This window comes from Rutidosis leptorrhynchoides, chromosome 6, assembly GCF_046630445.1.
Source record: "Rutidosis leptorrhynchoides isolate AG116_Rl617_1_P2 chromosome 6, CSIRO_AGI_Rlap_v1, whole genome shotgun sequence".
Classification (NCBI taxonomy): domain Eukaryota; kingdom Viridiplantae; phylum Streptophyta; class Magnoliopsida; order Asterales; family Asteraceae; genus Rutidosis; species Rutidosis leptorrhynchoides.
Window position 1 is genome coordinate 142,615,958 of NC_092338.1, and position 6,222 is coordinate 142,622,179.

Sequence of the window (6,222 nt, forward strand, 5' to 3'; positions counted from 1 at the left end):
TGAATTACAAACTCCATCAAAAGTCTTCCAGAATACGTTAAAAATCAAAGTTCGAACATAAATGATTCTTGGCTTTGAAGTCGAATCTCTATTGACATTATGTAGTTTCTTAAACTTTGCTTGAACATGTTATACATAGTACCATAGAAGAAAGATTCCCGATGTGTCTAAACTCTACATGTCTTTACATGATCATATTTATGATGTTTCAATCTTCACACAAACCAATTCGTTCAGAATTTCTAACTGTAGAACTTCCCCCTTAGCAACATCCTTGATATGACTAAAACAGATGGATTATTTTGATGCGGTGTCGTTAAGTTGCATGCCGGTTGTTCAGAGTATCACAACGGGAGTAGTGTAGTTTTAATATTGATATTTAGCTGGGGTTTCTAGCTATATATTACCTACTTATTTTTTCTTGTAACGAGCAAGTGATAAGTATATCACGAGTTCGTATTTTTGTACGTTTGCCGATACGTGGGACCAAAGTGCATATAAAGTTAACCTAATAACAAGTAGGGTGAAGTGATATGTAAGGTTTATAAATAATACAATAGGCGGATAAGGTAAAATAGGTGGATGCAATATCTAGAGTTGAATGTGAACCGTCGATAGAGTCTTACTTCCTAGAGTGAGCACTAAACCTTAATCAATTGAGAGTTAACCTAACCAACTTGTCACTAAGATTTTAGACATTGAAGATTCTTGCCAAAACTAATATACCCACTCCCAACGTTGATCTTACTTTATTGAAAAGACCTTATGGATGAAACACTAGGCTCATGAATAAAGTGGTATATTCAAGAATGGTTTCGACTTTTCTTAACCTTAGTCAATTTAACTATAATCAAGGTCTCCACTTATTACCTAGTTAAGCTTTAACATTAACATATGTGCATCATGTGAACAATGAATTTATGAAAACCTAATCTAGTTTTATGATGAACCCTAAAATTCATAACTTGAAATGATGCATTGTTAATCAAGATTTCAAAAATTTGAATGTTTTCAAGACCACATTGATTATTTTCATCAATTTAAATTTTAGAATCTTCTAGTTAGTTTCTTCAAACAATGTTTGAAGATTTCATCATACCGACACAATTGAATGAAGGGAATTCATAGATTAATCTTACCGAGAGTGAAGATTAAGAATGAGCGAAAGCAAATTCTTTAGTGCGCGGTTTGAGGTCTTGAGCCATGAGAGAGAATGAGTGAAATCGATTTTGAAGGGAATGAAGGATGAAGGCTTGAAATAAGAACAAAAAGCCGTCTGGACCCGTGTGGTCTGAGATGACCCGTCCTAATCCATCTGGACGAATACATTACATTTGGTTACATCGCGAGGTACTTGACCTCTATATGATACATTTTACAAACATTGCATTCGTTTTTAAAAGACAAACTTTCTTTAGATCGAAAGTTTACGACATGCATACCATTTCATAATACATCCCACTATAGTTGACTTAATAATAATCTTGATGAACTCAACGAATCGAATGCAACGTCTTTTGAAATATGCCATGAATGACTCCAAGTAATATCTCTAAAATAAGCAAATGCACAGCGGAAGATTTCTTTAATACCTGAGAATAAACATGCTTTCAAGTGTCAACCAAAAGGTTGGTGAGTTCATTAGTTTTTCATAATCAATCATTTTCAATAATATAATAGACCACAAGATACTCATAATTAGAAAACAATCTGTGCAAGTCTATTCCTGCTGTAAAATCATTCATATGAAGAACACCGGAACCTTTCAAACAACTCAGCAACGGTAGCTAGTGCGCAGTGCAATGACAAAATCATCTCACCGTGGTAGTTAATACAATATAATTCTTACAACGGGGGCTAATGCGTACGCAATGCAAAATCATCCCTCCGAGGGTAGCTGAAACGGGGGCTAATGTGTACGCAATGCAAAATCATCCCTCCGTTACCAACTACAAAGTCGACTATAATACAATACAATACAATACATCGGTAGCTAACACGTAGTGCAATGACGAAATCATCTCACCGATGGTAGTTAAAATGGTAGCTAACGCGTAGTGCAATGACGAAATCATCTCACCGTTACTAACTACTAAATCGAACCATATCGGTAGCTAACGCGTAGTGCAATGACGAAATCATCTCACCGATGGTCGATAATACAATCTTTATAGAAATCGAACCTCTGAATTCAAATAATTCTATCATAGAATGTAGTTTTGAATATTTGTGTCTATTTCGTCAAACGTTTATAGAAGCAGTTCATGTATTCTCAGTTCAAAAATATATCTCAAAAGCATTTAGGAAACAGTTATAAAAACAGCGCATGTATTCTCAGTCCCAAAAATGTAAAGAGTAAAAGGGAGCAAATGAAACTCACCATACTGTATTTTGTAGTAAAAATACATATAATGAAACTGAACAATGCAGGGTTGGCCTCGAATTCACGAACCTATATTATTCATATATGTATTAATACATATATTCGTAATCGAGCACTTTCATATATTATAACCTTATATCTTATATTTAATTTGTATATATGTTTAAAAATGGTTATCATTTATATAGTTATATATACATATATTTATTTATTCTAAAAGTACTTAATTTGTTATGGGTGAATATTTATATAAATATTGTTAATATAAATAATTTCTTACCTTTATGTAACATTACCTATAAGTATATTTTTATATATGTAATAATATTAATAATAGTTGTATTTGATAGTAATGATAATGTAACAAAAATAACATTACATATAATCATTATAATAAGAATCATAGTAATAATAATAATAATAATGATATTAGCAGTAAAAATAGTAATAATAATAATTATATAGTTGTAATGATAACAAAATAACAATTTTTGTAAAAGTGATAATAAGTTTTAATAATAACAATAATAATAATGATAATAATACTTGAGTTAATAATAACAATAGTAATAATAGTACTAAAATGATACAATTACTAATATTTATGAAAATAATAATAAGTTGTATTATTTTGTTACTAATTATAATATTTATAATGATAAATTTTATTATGTTCATAATAATGATGATAATAATAATAATAATAATAATAATAATAATAATAATAATAATAATAATAATAATAATAATATAATAATAATAATAATAATAATGATCATAATTATAAAAATAATAATACTTATGTAATATTAGTAATAATAATAACAATAATATTAAGTAATAATAATATTGGTAATAATAACAATTTTTAACAATACTAATTATTACTATTAGTAACAATAACAATCATATTAATAATAATAGTAATAATAACAACAATAAAATTTTAAAATGAAACTACCTCTTAAGAAAAACGGATCCTAAAAAAAAATAGACCCCTGCAGGGCTCGAACCCATGACCTCTTGGATACTATCACCACTCCTAACGAATCGATCTATCACTGCTTTCTGATTTAAAAATAGAACTCGTGTATATATAATCCGTATATTAACATCTTTCATCTTCTTCCACATACGTGATTCAATTAAATCTAACTCACTTCATGACTGTAAATTATAATTTGTTTTAGGACTTATCAGTGATACAACAACATTTAGAAATTGTGTAAGTTAATTAAAACAGAAATAAGTTTAAAAAAATAGCTGAGACAGGAGACGAACTCAATGAAGAACATAAATTCGATTTTTGAGATTTAGATGTTTTTGGATCACGATGTCTACATAAAATAGTTTGTAAATCGTTTAAGGAAACTTATGAAATCATTAATTGAATTTAAATCATAACAGATAACATGAATTCGTTCGAAGAACAATTGTTGACTTTTAAATTTTTGAAACTTTGACTCATAAATTCAAGCTTGATGTAACGAATTAAAACCTTAGATTTTGCAAGAAGATTGGGTGAATAATTCTTAACAAAACTGCGTTTTTAGTTTTTGGAATTGGATTAAAAATCGAGCTATGATAATTTCATGGTGGAAACAGAGGTACCCTAAAAAAAATGCTAATATTATCAAACACTAACACTCACTGGATGTTATAATTGATGTAGAGGATGAAGAGTTTGAATGATTTCCTTCATATCACACAGCAACCGTATGACTTATTTTATGATTTATGGTTCGTCAGAATCGATTCAAGAAGAAAACAAATAAAAGAAGAATAAAGGAGATAAGGACCTGTAACAATTCTTTGGATCCTGATAGTGAATTGAAATCGACATTATATCAGCTAATTAGACAAATTGAACTGAAAGATTAGGACATCAAACAGAATACCTAATCATATGTATTTATATACGGAGTATTTTTGTATTTTCATGTATATACGGAGTATATCTATATATATATATATATATATATATATATATATATATATATATATATATATATATATATATATATATATATATATATATATATATATATATATATATATATATATATTTATGTTATATTAAATTCCATACATATATTACAGATTATAGATTTATTAATAACATCCATTAATATTATTAATTTAAATAAGAATACTAGTATTAATAGAAGTAATAATAATAATAATTGTATAAATAATAATTTTATCAAAATTCATGCTAATAATAATAATAAGAATAAAAGTAATGATAATAATAATATTATTAATGATAATTATAATAATAATACTAATTATATTAATACTAATAATAATAATACAAATAATATTAATAATAATAATATAGCAATTTATACATATCAAATTGCATATATATATATATATATATATATATATATATATATTATATAATATTATTAATAATATAATATTAATGTTACTATTAGTTAGAATAATGAAAGTAATGATCATAATACATCATTTATACATTAACTTGTAATCACATATAATATATTAGCTTTACATTTCATTACTTATGTAATACCTATTTTACATAATAACATATTTGAATACTTATTATTTATATATATTTTATGTATATTTCAATATAGTAATTATTAATATAATTCATATATGTTATATATATATATATATATATATATATATATATATATATATATATATATATATATATTCAATTTAATAGTAACTTAATTATTTTATTTATCATTTTACACTTTTAATTCCGATTGATTAAGGTGCATTTTATTAATCTCAAATTGTTATTTATAAACCCTTATATTTATTTTGATATGTATATTTGCATATTTATTTACACACAATTGCTCGTGAATCGTCGGGAGTAGTCAAAGGTCAATTGAATATATGAACATCGTTTCAAAATTTTCTAGACTCAATATTACATACTTTGCTTATCGTGTCGAATTCATATAAAGATTAAAGTTTAAATTTGGTCGGAAATTTCCGGGTCGTCACACGGTCGATCAGCGGTCGATCGTGGGTTCGGCTGTGGAGGGTAATCACTTTACGATTGAGTGTGCGGTCGACCGTGGTTCGACCGTGCAGCTCCTGATGGAGGATTTCGTTCGTGTCTTCAAGTCGAGCGCGTTTTGGCGATTTTCGCGTTCTATAGAATACTTGAGGACAAGTTCTTTGCTTAACATTGTATGATCATATCCAACCAATATTTCATCATCAATGACATGTATGTAGGTACGTATATATATATATATATATATATATATATATATATATATATATACACACACATGTATTATATTATACACATAAGGCACTTTAACCTACATCTAGCATGCAATAAGATTTCATTATCTTTTCATGTTAAGCATTCATTCCTAAACTAGGCATAATCACATTGAGTATCCTTAATAATCACTTTGAGGATGTGCTATTCAAATTAGTGACACGTTGACTAATGTTCTTAAGAAACATTAAGTTTTAGATACACTATTCTCTTTCCTTCTTGTTTGATCATTGATTTTAATTGATCTTTAGGTTGCCCAACCCTCGACTTATCCCTTCCATTGAATTGCTAGATTGGTGTATCCTTCCCAAGTTTTCAACTTTCCTAATGATTGACATTGGACTTAGAGTACTTTGTTTGTGCATACTAGAGTTGTGACGAGGTTTCGAAATAATTTTGTCTTTACAACAATTTTTGTCATTTAAAGACCTTTTCAAATAATTGTTTTCATCAATTAAAACTTTGTTGAATTGATTAACCTTTTGTAAATCTTTTCCAACAATTTTACTTTGTCACCACTTCTAGTATACACAAATTTTACCGCTTTGTACTCGTATAG